A 14,890-nucleotide genomic window follows, 5' to 3' on the forward strand; every position below is an offset into this window, starting at 1 on the left:
AATCAATACGGCGTTTGTCCTATCCCCGAATGCTCCACAGTACATACAAAAGCCTAAACCGGAATAGACAATGGACGATAGAACACGGAATAATCTTGACAATATTGCCAAGGATATTCTATTCAAAGCCGGGGATGATACAATATTTCCGAAGATCGGAAAGTGTGCTACTGCCAAAGAAATATGGGAAATTCTCATCAAGATTGGCGAAGGAGATTAACAAGAGAAAGACAATAAGCTCACAAGCGCCATGAAGAAGTTTGAAGATTTCAAAATGCTCTCAAATGAAAGTGTTGCAGAAATGGAAGCTCGAATGATCAAAGTTCTTGGAGAGATTAGTGATCTTGGCAAAAATATTAGCCAAAAAGAAATTAATCTCAAAATCCTACGAGGCTTACCATCTGCATGGGATATGAAGGTTACGGCTATGCGCGATCGCCGAGATTTAAGAATGTTGTCAACAGACAAATTATTTAGTGATCTAAAGGCATATGAGTTTGAAATGAAGGCCAAAGATGATGATGTTCATGAAGCTCGAAATTCTACTCTAATGGCCGAACAACCGTCAACCTCCAGGTCAGTAGAAAATAATGTTGATTTTATGACTGACGAACAGTTTGCTCTTTTTGTTAAAAAATTTAGAAGGTTTATGCGAAAAGGAGACAACAAAAATTCTGCTCATGGAAAATTCGTCTCTCGCACGCTAGAGCCGTCGAAACGGTCTCGCGGGTCGGGACGGACCAAAACACACCAAAGCCCGTCCACGTAGCGGGACGGGCTAAAAAGCCCGCCTCTTAGCGGGCTTGGAATGTGGCCGGCCCGCCCCGCCATGCCAAAGCCCGCTGGCGGGGCGGGCTAGCCCGCCAATCAATTTTTTCACTATGTTAATTTTTTTTTTTTTTTTAAAAATCACTATACAATATCTTTAAAAAAAAAAAAAAAAAAAGAATCACTGTACAGACGTACAGTACACTAACACAGTAACACTACCTAGTATTGTATTCCTATAAATTTATAATCCTATAAGTTATAACACACTAACACAAACCAAAATAACATGTATTAAATACTAAATATATATACAAAATATATATGTATTAGCAGGTCGCAGGCTAAACCCGTGACCCGCCTAACCCGCCCCGCCTGGACCCGTGACCCAGGCGGGACGGGCTAAAAAGCCAGCCTCCTGGCGGATCAAGATTTGAAGAACCCGTCCCCTATCTACGGCGGTACGGGACGGGTCGACCCGACGGGTAAAACCCATTTTTGACGGCTCTATCGCACGCCACAAGAAGAAAAGGTCAAAGAAAATAAAGACCTATGCTACAATTGTCGCAAACCTGGACATTTTAAAATAAATTGTCCATATTCGATCATTAGCAAGTATCAAGGAAAGAATGTTGAACCTACGCCGAATAAATCCGAAAGCAAAAGGTTCAAGCGCGATAAAAGAAAAGCTCTCGTTAGCAATGAACCAAACGAAAATGATGAATCGGAGGAATCATCATCAAGCGATGAAAGCTCGTGTTCGGATGATGATACGACTCTAATATGCAAGTCAATTGAGTTGAGTGAAGATTGTTTTATGGCTCTTGAAGCAGAGGAAGAAGAGGTAACATCTAATTCTTTTAATTTTGTTTATTCTTCTTTTTCTCGTGAATCTATTGGCAGTCTAATGCGAGATTGTCAAGAGATTATGCTCACTCATCCTCAACTCAAGGAGCGCAATAATATTCTAATTCTTGAAAAAGAAGAAATGAATAAAAAATTGCAAGATGCTTTACTTGAAGTGAGTAAATTGAAGAATGAAAATATTCATCTTCAAGAAGAATGTAAAGCAAGAGAGGTTAGAGAACATAACCTTCGGCAACCATTGCTACGTTCACTAACTCGTCCAAAGTAATGGATAAGATGGTGAGCATGCAAAAGCCATCAAGAGATAGAACCGGAATCAGTTATGACTCCACATGTTCTCAAACCCCTCCAAATCTGACTAATTTTACTACTGCTTTAAATAATAAAGTTCAAGTGGTAAAATTTGTTAAAAGTCAGAATAGCACAATGAGACAAGGACTTGGCTATCAAACAAAAGCAAAGTTGAATTTTGAAAGGCCGAAACAAATCTACACTATGGCAAAGCAACAAAAATTCTTCAAGCAAAGATATGCCAAAGAGTCAAGTGCAAAAAGATTTCATAAAAAAAGAGGGAAGCTTTTCTAGAAATAAAGTTGGGAGATTTTATCCCACTCAAAAGGATTGGTTGTGCAATAGATGTAATGTTTTTTATAGACCAAAGCAACAATCCTCTTCCCAGGTGCCAAAATATAAAAATGTTTTTCAAAATCCGGCGCCAAAAATGTTTTCTAATGTGAGTTATGATTATCGAATCACAAATGGTTACAAATCGCCTCATCTTAATTCAATAAGATCTAGGTGGGTTTGGTTACCAAAAATCACTAACAATAAAGGACCCAAGCAAGTATGGGTACCTAAAGTTAATCAATATTTTTTGCAGGATGTTTGGTACATCGATAGTGGTTGCTCACGCCACATGACTAAAAATAAATCATATCTAGTGAATTTCAAAGAAATCGATGGACCAAAAGTTATATTCGGAGGAAATAAAAATTATGGAATTACAAAAGGAGTTGGCATGATCAAGAAAAATGGATTAAAGATTGAAGATGTTTCATTCGTTGAAGGCTTAAAATTCAATTTGTTGAGCACTAGTCAATTTTGTGATAAATGCTATCTTGTAGAATTTTCTAAAGATAATTGCCTAATAAAAAATGAGCTCAGAAATGAAGTTGTACTCACTGGAAAAAGGCGAAAGAACATGTATGTTGTTGATTGGAGTACAAGCAAAGCTTCAGTGTGCTTAATGGCCAGAAATTCGAATGAAGCAAATTAGGAATGGCACAGAAAGCTCAACCACTTAAACTTCAAGACTATCAATCAACTCGCAAAGAAGAATATAGTTGAAGGTTTACCAGACATTATCTTCAAGAAGCACCAAGTGTGTGATGCATGCCAACGCGGAAAGCAAATCAAATCATCAGTCAAATCAAAGACACACGAGTCAACGTCAAGACCGCTAAGCTTACTACACATGGACTTATTTGGACCGGTTGATCCAATAAGTGTAAGTGGTAAGAAATATACACTCATTGTTGTTGATGATTTTTCCAGGTACACTTGGACCGTGTTTCTCAAGAAGAAAAATGAAGTTGAGCAAGTTCTACCGAAGCTATTGAAGCAACTATAAAATGAGAAAGAATTTCAAATATCAAAAATACGAACGGATAGTGGAACCGAATTCGTGAATGGAGTTATACAAGCTTTTTGCAATTCACATGGAATTTCTCATCAATTATCTGCCGCAAGAACACCGCAACAAAACGGTGTTGCCGAAAGAAGAAACCGGACGCTCAAAGAAGCCGCACGAGTGATGATTAGTGCAGCCGGTCTCTCGAAACGATATTGGACGGAAGCTATCAACACTGCTTGCTACACGCAAAATCGAAGCATGATCCATAAGCAGTACAAGAAGACGCCATATGAGCTTTATAAAGGGAGAAAACCAAATATTGGTTATTTTCATATTTTTGGATGCAAATGTTTTATTCATATTAATGATAAATTGCATCTAAAAGCTTTTGATGAGCGTGCAGATGAAGGAATTTTTCTAGGATATTCGACTACCAGCAAGGCGTTCAGAGTGTTGAATAAAAGAACAATGGTGGTTGAAGAATCCATACACGTTGTGTTCGATGAAAAATCACTGATCAATAATGGCACTCTGGACGAAGAAATTGCACAAAATGGTAACAAGTGTCATGTTGATTTTTGTGATACTAATGATATGTGCATAGATGATGTTTTGCAGGGAATGGATGAGTTGGAAATTAATTCTCTAGAAAATCCCATCCCTCATCCAGAAGAAGTTGGAAATTCCTTTAATAATAATTTTTGAAGTGAAGCCGCACGTGAAAATGGAGATGCAATACGGGTTGAATTTGGTGATCCAGTTAGTAATCAAGTTATAGGCGAAGTTGGTAATCAATTCCAAAATGAATTAATTGAGGAAATTCGAACCAACCATGCCAGTTCACAATAAATGGATCCACCCAGTACCATGCACCCATTTGAACCAGATTTAAGATGGCTCAAAAATCACCCTCCAGAATTAATTATTGGGAATATTCATGAAGGCGTGAAAACAATATCCTCTATCATGGAAGCATTGTGCATGTGTTATCTATCACAAATTGAACCAAAAGAAGTGGACGAAACTCTTAATGATCCGAAATGTTTGGGTGCCAATTATAAGTCAATTGCAATTGGGTGTCAATTAAAATGGAGAAATTCAAATTGGGAGAAAGTTCAAAGCCAGTTTGAAGTGTGAGAACACCCAGACGTGAGAATGAAGAAGATGAAGAAAAACTTACAATGAAAATTATTCTCAGAGGACAAATACTAGTCTAACTACTAGTATGGGATTAAATTGAAGAATATTTTTGAAGCATTTCGATCCCAAAGAAAAAAGAACCACTTCAGAGCTGATCAGAGAAGCCATTCTACACAAAACTGGGACCTAGATATTCCCAAGAAATGTGAGAACACCAGAGGAATATCAGATGAAGTTTGGGAACTCATTTGCATGAAGTTGAAACTCGACAAACAGCTAGCTTATCTTTTCTGACACTTTGCCCGAAGATAAGATAAGATCTCTGACAAAAAGATACAAGAATTCAAAAATGAGATCGTCTCTTTCCAACGGGCAGATCCTCATTACCATCTATAAAATGATGAAGATATGAAGACTTGAAGAAGGGGAACATACGAGGAAAGAGCTAAAAAGAGCAAGAATACATAGAGAAAAAGTTTCAATTGGTACAGAGCATACCAAAAGAAATCTTCAAGTGAGAGAAAAGAAAAAAGAACTCAGAGAGCTTCAAAGAGAAATATTCTGAGAGTTCAAAAAGTAGAGCTAAACAGAGCATAAAAATCAAGTGTTTTACTAAATATATTCAAAGAGAGAAAACACTCAGAGCTATCACGAGAAATCACTCAAGAGGGTTACATCTTCATCAACAAAAGACCTGCATCACATTGAAGATCATCTATAGAGTCTCAGAAGTTGGAAGCAAGAAGAAAACTTGTCTTTGAACAAGTGATATTCCTACGGGAGTGTAGGAAGGGAGGAAAGTAGCACGAAGCTGTGAAATCCCGAATTGTCACACGGAGCTGTGAGATCCGAAGCAGCAGTGTTGAAGACACTGGGCGTGACTAGTGCGGGCTTTATGATCAAAGCACTAGATCACGGGATACGTTTCTAACAGAGTGTGGAAGACGGGGGGAAAGTAACACGGAGTCGTGAAATCCTGGGATAGTAGCGCGGCGACGTGAAACCCGAAGCAGCAGTGTGGTGTCACTGGGCGTGATTAGTGCGGGCTTGGTGATCAAAGCACTAGATCACGGAATTCATTGTATCTTGGAACCAAGAAGTGGTGGATATAGTGAATTGCTCTTGGAGATAAGAGCAAGTGGAGTAGGAGGATTACACCACCTTCGAACCACTATAATTGTCTTGTGTTCTTTACTGATTTCTTTACTTACTGCTCTTTACTTGCTTCACACGAGATATATTTGTGACAATCTCACAAATCGTTATACCCTACACCACGGTGCGCGTAGCACTGTGCGCCGCGCGCCTCCCAAAACGACATCGTTTTGGGAGGCGCGGTAGGAAGTTGCTGTGATTATGTATATTTGTTCACACAATTATGTATATTTGTTCATACAATTATAGATATTTGTTCATACAGTTATGTACATTTTTTATACAATTATGTACATTCTTTTTATACAATTATGTACATCCGAATCAGAAAATTTGTGTGTATTATGTTAAGAGTTGATGTGTATTATGTTAAAAGTTTATGTTTATTATGTATTATGTTAGATTCTGTGCATTATCTTTTAAAAAGAGTATGTATATTTTGTTATATAATTATGTACATTCATGTATACAATTATGTGTATTCTAGTATAACATTATGTACATTTTTGAACATGGGTTTTTTTTTAAAGAAAAATTAACTGCCATACACTGGGCGGGAAATTTCAAAAAAAAAAAAAAAATTAAAACGACGTCGTTTTGCATCTGTGCGCACAGTGCAATGCGCGCCGTGGTGTAGGATATAAATTGCCCAATCTCACAGACACTTTATCTTTATTTATTTCCGATGCGTACCATACTCTAACAATCTAGTTAAGAGTTTTGGTTTCTCTGTGTCTTAGCAATTGTTGTGCTGTGCGAAAAAGCTTGAAAGTCTATTCACCCCCCCCCCCCCCTCTAGACTTTCACCTTACCTCTTTTGGGACCAACAGAGTCAGCTATGAGGGAGCGTTACCTAGAGTTGTTCGCCTCAGGTAATCCCGTTTTCCTTTCCTCGTTGTGTGATATGAACCTAGTCCAAGGTTCAAATAAGATGGAGTATTGTCCCAAGATTACTCTCAATGCGAAGATAGAGATGGATGAAAATACCTTAAACCTCACGAGAAACCCTTTGTCTCGAATCCTCAAAGACTTAGAAGTATCCCATGTACCTTCAAGTACCTCGATGTTGCAATCTTCAATCAACTAGAGTCGGATCTAGTTTCCTTCGATTCAAGAACGAGTCCACGAACCTAAATCTAAGGTTGAAGAAAGTAAGATTGATTCGAGTCCACGAATCAATTTGCTAGTCGAGTCCACGACTAGCCACTAATTGAGTCCACAATTAGCCATAAGGTTTCTTACACAAGTGTAAAGAAAAACTTAAGAATTTTATTGAATTAAAGCCTCTTTAAAATTGATATGGATGTGCCCTATTTATAGGTATAGGGCAGCACTGTAATCTAAATACAATGGGAAAAAGAGTCCTAAACCTAATCTAGAAAACAAGTAAATAGAGTTTTATTTAGAAAAGGATTTAAGGAATCCTTTCTAAATACAACTAGTGTTTTCTCTTTTATGCCAAACAATTTAAATTAATGATGACCAAAAATAATAGGGCTGATTTGGGCCTAATTCAATCACCAAAATCAGCACTTAAACAATTATAAAAAACCTTGAATTCTTCTTCATCTTTTGCAAATGGGCTTGACATGGATTTCCACCATCTTTGAATATCACCAATGAAGAGTTGTCTTAATCGTTTGGACTTGGGCATTGTGATTGACCCAATTGGTACTCTTGATGGATCTTCATTATGTTGGGCCGCATCATCCTCCCCTTCTTGAAAATGATTCGACCTCGAATCTTGTAAGCATTGTCTTCGATCCATGATATCACTTGAAATGGGCCACTATAATACTTTCCTCTATAGAATGGAATTATTATTGGGCCTTCTTGTTTCTTCCACCAATGATTCTTTAAGGATGTAGTTATGGGCCTTGTGATGAGCCCACTATAGACCCTTATTGGATTTCATGTGTACTGGTTCTTACTATTCTCCCCTTATTGAAAAGGATTCGTCCTCGAATCCAAATCTTCAATGAAAGACAAATTAGCAAGCTCACTTTGTGTTTTATCACGGTCATGGAACTTTTTCTTGGGATGCTTGACATGAGTAGCTCCAATTATCATCCTACAATCAACAAGTAAAGGAATTAAGTCTAATGACACAGCATGAAATTTAAACATTTTTAGTGGTAATAGTTCAACAAAATGAGACATATTAAATTTAGCCATCTTGTTTGAATTATCAACAAGCACAAGATCTTTCCGCCTAGAGCTTAAGGCTAAACCAAACACAAAATCCATGAAAATATCAAGTAATGATTTAGATGCATTGTGGTGGTAAGTAGCACAATTATGAACATAAGATTTTACATCTTTTTTCTTCTTTGGCCAATGAAAATATCCATGCAAAACATCATCACTCTTTGGAAAATCAAATTGTCCCTTATGTGAATCAATAATTAAACCATTGCTCAAATCCAAGCAAAAAGTGCCAATCCCATTGACTTTGAATGAAAACCCCTTGAGCAAGTAGTATTTCACATAAGAAGTTTTCAAATGTGCCTTATAACTTCCCAGTGATTCCTTATCTCTATCAAATAAAGTTTTAGTAAAATCAAAATTAAGGAATCTCGGATGTATGGATGCAAACAAATTTCTAATACTTCTAGCAAGTAGGTCATTAATAGAAACATGGCAAACACATCTAGAGAATTTTAATGCATGCTTTAGAAATAAAAGTGAGTAAATAGTTACTCCCCTTCTTTTCTCTTGCTTAATATCCTTTGTAGTTACCAAGAGAGGTTGCACTTTGACACCTTGGGCTGGTCCTTTCCACTGTATCACTGATTGTGGTCCCTTTGTTTGGCTACAAACCGAAATAGAAGATTGGAGTGGTGATTGCAATTCCAAACATGGAGGTTCCACTTTTCTCTCTTTGACTTCTTCCTTTGACGCTGGTTTGAGAGCTTGCATCAATGTCAATTGAATTTCTTCTACTTGTTTAGGATACAAACGAGGCAAGACATATGTAACTCCATTCATGTGAAACACATAAGTGTTCCTCATTCCATCATAACTTATTTTTCTGTCAAATTGCCATGGTCTACCTAACAAGATATGAGCAGCCTGCATTGGGATATTATCACACAAGATTTCATCAGAGTAACTGTTAATAGATAAAGGACTAAGAGCCTGTTTGGTTACTCTAGCTTCTCCTACATCAGTTAACCATTGCAAACAATAAGGATTTGGATGATTAAGCAAAGGTAACTGAAGAAATTTAACCATAGTTGCACTAGCCACATTTGTGCAACTTCTAGAATCTATTACCATAGCACACACATTCTCTCTAATTGAACCTTTAGCACAAAATATATTTTCTCTTTGAGACTGATCTTCTTTTAAAGGGTGAACATTCAAAACCTCCTTAACAACAACAGTATGACTAGACTCACTATCAACATATTTAGAATCAGAATCTAAAGGTATGAATGGTTCTCTCTCAACATGTTCATTGGGGGTTTCAAAATGGTCACAAACCTCATCCTCAGATTTATATTCAAGACAAGAAGTAAAATTTTCAGATTGTGTTGTTATATTAACTACCCTCTTGTTAGGGCAATCACGAGCTATGTGCCCTCTCCCATTACATCTATAACAAATCAATTCTCTATCATGTTGAGGCCTCACTGCCTCACTTACCTTTTCCTTACCTTTGTCTCGTGAATCATCTCTTGGAGGAGGATGTTCATCACGCCTTTGAGGGGTGGAACAAGTGTTGTTCCATCTTGATGCACCATTGTTGGACTTGTACATTTTCATCTCTTTGATTTTTGCCTCAGATTCACCTGCAGCATACAGGGCATCGTAAAGGGTGTCATATCTTTGAATACTCATTCCACACCGAATTTTTAAGTTCAATCCATGTACGAAACGAGCAACAGTTTTTGTCTCTTCTTCATGTATGTCTCCCTGTTTAAGCAAAATACTTACAGTTTGGTAGTACTCATCAACTGACTTTTTTCCTTGCACCGTTCCCTGCAATTTTCTTTCAAGATCATTGAAAAAAGATTTAGGACGAAAGGTTAGGCACATATCTTCCCTCACTTGAACCCAAGATTCATAGGGAATAAAATTAGCAACTCTTTCTATATTTCTTTTTCGCCACCAAGATAATGCATACCCCTTAAAAGATGTAGCAACTATCCTAATTTTTGTAATATCAGAATATTGCTTTAAATAAAAAAGAGTTTCAACAGCATTCTCCCATTCTATGTATTCGGTAGGTCCTTTCTCACCGGTGAAGTTAGGAATTTCATGTTTAATGTTTCCTAACTCCGCATTACGCTGCTGGATCCTTTGACATATAGGATCCACTCTTCCTACTGGTGGCAGGTGTCGCTCATCATTGTGTGGTGGTTGCACTTGCTGTGAGCGTTGCTCCAAATTATTCATTCGTTTGAGTAACCTGTCTATCTTTTGTTCTAATGTCTTGGGAAAGTTTGGAACTTGATCAGCCATCTGTATAGGAAAAAAAATATCTAAAAAAAACAAAAAGATGTGTGAGTAATCACGTTAGTGAAACCAAAAAGTTGGCTCGCTCCCTCACTATTTCCAGCTCGCAGGTAAGAGTTGGATTATATGGTTCTGGTGGTGTACTACACACTCTTACAAACACACACTCCACTCGTGTATCGCTCAAGGTGGCAGATACTCTCACAAGCCTTTTTCCAAAAAGGAAAATTCTAGTCCGGTACTCATGTTGATATGGATTCAACCTCAAAGTTCAAGAAAACGTACCTTGGAAGACTTCACAAGCCTTTGAGAGTAAGGGTGTATCGCGAGATAGGTAATAAAATTGAGAGCAAGAAGCAAAGTAAAAGGACAATACGAGTAAAGAAACTAAGCAAGATTTGAAAGAAAAAGGGAGGCAAAGAATGAAGTATGGCAGAAAGATATGCAAGACCAATATCAAAAGATAAAGACAAATAGAATATAAAAGAGGTTCACGTGTACCACAACCAATTTGGAATCTATCAAGAACTCCTTCCAACCTTATACTTTTCCCCTTCCTTGTCCCTCCAAAATTCTCCTACCAGCCAAATTCTTTCCCCAACCTTATTCTTCTTCTTTATTGCTTTCTCTTTTCTTTTTTTTTTTCAACTTTCTTGATTTATTTTTGATTTTTTTTGATACATAACCTCCAAATAACTACTGTAAATATCAAAAAAAATTTCGGACCAAGAGGATCCACACAACCCTTTCCAAACATAACCAAGAATTTCAAGAATCACCCAGAAAAAACAGAAATGTTGTCCTTAATTTGAAGATCAATATCTCAATGGCCGTAAGGAATTAGCAAGTGTATAATATATCAATAGAACTCCATAGAAGAGATCTAAAACATATCAAAATTTCAGATAAAACTAACCAGTGGATCTCGAGATATAGGTCATTCTTTGAAACTGGTCACAGAACGTGGAAATCTGGACAGGGTGTGATTGCGACGTGATTGCGCGTAAATGCGCTTTGGACATAGGTAACGGTGAGATGGGGTTGTTTTCTTGACTGAATTTGGGGTAATATGGTGCTTAGGAGGTGTGAGGTATCATTGATATTGGATGAGAAAAATAGAAAATTATTACGAGATTGTTTTCAAGAAACTAAAGAACATGTATCAAGATTCAAGAACACAATCAAGAATGCAAAGGAAATTTTTTTTTTTTAGAGTTTTTTAATGAATAAGACACGAAAAAAAAAAGTAGTATGTAAGATAAGAATGAGATAAAGCTAGGCTCTGAATACCAAATTTATATGAACCTAGCCCAAGGTTCAAATAAGATGGAGTATTGTCCCAAGATTACTCTCAATGCAAAGATAGAGATGGATGAAAATACCTTAAACCTCACGAGAAACCCTTTGCCTCGAATCCTCAAAGACTTAGAAGTATCCCATGTACCTTCAAGTACCTCGATGTTGCAATCTTCAATCAACTAGAGTCGGATCTAGTTTCCTTCGATTCAAGAACGAGTCCACGAACCTAAATCTAAGGTTGAAGAAAGTAAGATTGATTCGAGTCCACGAATCAATTTGCTAGTCGAGTCCACGACTAGCCACTAATTGAGTCCACAATTAGCCATAAGGTTTCTTACACAAGTGTAAAGAAAAACTTAAGAATTTTATTGAATTAAAGCCTCTTTAAAACTGATATGGATGTGCCCTATTTATAGGTATAGGGCAGCATTGTAATCTAAATACAATGGGAAAAAGAGTCCTAAACCTAATCTAGAAAACAAGTAAATAGAGTTTTATTTAGAAAAGGATTTAAGGAATCCTTTCTAAATAAAACTAGTGTTTTCTCTTTTATGCCAAACAATTTAAATTAATGATGACCAAAAATAATAGGGCTGATTTGGGCCTAATTCAATCACCAAAATCAGCGCTTAAACAATTATAAAAAGCCTTGAATTCTTCTTCATCTTTTGCAAATGGGCTTGACTTGGATTTCCACCATCTTTGAATATCACCAATGAAGAGTTGTCTTAATCGTTTGGACTTGGGCCTTGTGATTGACCCAATTGGTACTCTTGATGGATCTTCATTATGTTGGGCCGCATCATCCTCCCCTTCTTGAAAATGATTCGACCTCGAATCTTGTAAGCATTGTCTTCGATCCATGATATCACTTGAAATGGGCCACTATAATACTTTCCTCTATCGAATGGAATTATTATTGGGCCTTCTTGTTTCTTCCACCAATGATTCTTTAAGGATGTAGTTATGGGCCTTGTGATGAGCCCACTATAGACCCTTATTGGATTCCATGTGTACTGGTTCTTATTATTGTGCTACCATTTCCTAGTTGCTTTGATGTTTGCCTTGTGAGTTCGTTCTTGTTTGCTTGTTGTATTGAGTAGTTTGCTTTGTGGGTTGTTCTAGTAGCTAGTTGGTTAGATCTTTGGTGATGGGTTAGAAAGTTGGTTCGAAATCAATTCAAGAGAAGTAGGAGCTGAAGTTGATGAAGTAGGAGTTGAAGTTTCAAAAGAGGTTTTGAAATCGATTCAAGAGAAGTAGGAGCTGAATTTCCAAAGTGGTTTCAAAATCAATTAAATAATAGAACTTGGAGACAAAGTAAGAGATGCGGTTGGAGTTGAAGTAAGAGATGCAGTTTGCAAGTCAAAGTCTTCATAAGTCAAGATGAAGTATGAGATGAAGTTAGAGATGAAGTTTCATCAAACTATATATAGTAAGAGCTGAAGTTGGAGATGAAGTTTCAAAAGCTATATATAAGTTTCAAAAGTGGTTTCGAAATCAATTAAATAATAGAACTTGGAGACAAAGTAAGAGATGCAGTTGGAGCTGAAGTAAGAGATGCAGTTTGCAAGTCAAAGTCTTCATAAGTCAAGATGAAGTATGAGATGAAGTTAGAGATGAAGTTTCATCAAACTATATATAGTAAGAGCTGAAGTTGGAGATGAAGTTTCAAAAGCTATATATAGTAAGAGCTGAAGTTGGAGATGAAGTTTCAAAAGCTATATATAGTAAGAGATGAAGTTTCAAAAGCTATATATAGTAAGAGCTGAAGTTAGAGATGAAGTTCCAATCAAGGATTGAAATCTCACCACCAGTATGAGACCCAGATCAAGATATCTCATTGGCCGAAACAACTTCATCAGTAACCCATACAGAGAGATTAAAATACACAGAAGATGAAAGTCCCAGAAGGCATGATCTACATCAGAATTATTTTAAGAGCACCTTCACGTGAAGACACGATCTGCATCAGAAATATTTTAAGAGTCTCTTCACATGGACCAAGAGCTATGCAACGGCTGAAATATCTCAAATGTCAGAGATATCATTTTTAATATGATCTTCTGAGAAAGCTACAGATCCTCTGCAAAGGCTACAAGAATTCAAATTTGAGATTTGGAATTCAAATTTGAGATTGTCTTTTTCCAACAGACAACTTCTCAAAACCAGCTATAAAAGGATGAAGATTGAAGCATATCAAAGCACTTCCAACACAAGAAACGAACAGTACATACGAACAAGTGCTATATTCAAAAGTGAGAAAATATTCAAGTGAGAAAAACACTCGGAGCTCAAAGAGAAAATATTCAAGAGTGTTTGAAATCTTCATCATTGAGAGACTTGCTGCATATTGAAGATCCATTCAAGAAGTCTCAAAGTCGAAAGCCAGTGAAACTTGTTTTCACAAACAAGTGATATAGCAGTGTCGGAGACACTGGGCGTGATTGGTGTGGGATTGGTGATCAAAGCACCAGATCACGGGATACGTCGACCGGATCGTGGAAGACGGGGGGAAAGTAACACGGAGCTGTGAAATCCTGGAAAGTAGCACGGAGCTGTGAAATCCGAAGCAGCAGTGTTGGAGGCACTGGGCGTGATTAGTGTGGGCTTAGTGATCAAAGCACTAGATCACGGAAATTCATTGTATCTAGGAACCAAGAAGTGGTGGATATAGTCAATTGCTCTTGGACGATAAGAGCAAGTGGAGTAGGGGGATTACATCACCTCCGAACCACTATAAATTGCCTTGTGTCATTTACTGCTTTATTTACTTACTGCTTATCACGTGGATATACTTGACATAATCACACAACTCGTATTTATTTATTCCGCTGCGTACAAGACTCTAACAATCTAGTTAAGAGTTTTGGTTTCTCTATCGTCTCAACAATTGTTGTATTCGCGAAAAACGTTTAAAAGTCTATTCACCCCCCCCCCCCCCCCCTCTAGACTTTTACCACAACCCCTTTGGGACCAACACGTCGTACCCAAGCTTCGGGACGAAGCTTCTTTTAAGGGGGAGAGGATGTGACACCCCGAAAATCCAAATTCTATTTAGGGATTAATTAAGCAATTAATCCTAATCTAATTGGTAATTTATTCTTTAAATTCCTGAAAATTCAATAGTCGGGGACTAGTAATTGACTAGTCAACCCAAGTTAATGAGTTGTACTCTAAACTTTGTGAATAGTTCCCTTGTCCCCTTACACTTTTCCATCTTAGTAAGGGTAATGAAGACATTTCACCTCATGATTGTATCCCAAGCTAACCTAGAGTTTTCTTTCATTCTTTCCCTAACACTCTCAAAACAAAAGCTCTTCCTTCTCACTAGAATTTAGCTAGCTTCTTCTTCAAGCCAAGTTTGGGCATTCCAAGATCTTCCAAGTTTGTCCCCAAGATTCCACCTTTCCTACTTTTGAGCATCTAGGAGGGTAAGATCTATGGTCCTTTAGTGTTTTTAGTGCTTTAAAGGTATCTTTTTCTAAAGATGAAATCTTTATGGTCTTGTGGTGTGTTCTTGAAGTTGGTGTTGAAGGAGAGCCTTATTAGAAGCTTGTTAAGGTGTGA

The sequence above is a fragment of the Ipomoea nil genome, unplaced genomic scaffold (genome assembly GCF_001879475.1).
Source record: "Ipomoea nil cultivar Tokyo-kokei standard unplaced genomic scaffold, Asagao_1.1 scaffold3172, whole genome shotgun sequence".
In the NCBI taxonomy this organism is placed as follows: domain Eukaryota; kingdom Viridiplantae; phylum Streptophyta; class Magnoliopsida; order Solanales; family Convolvulaceae; genus Ipomoea; species Ipomoea nil.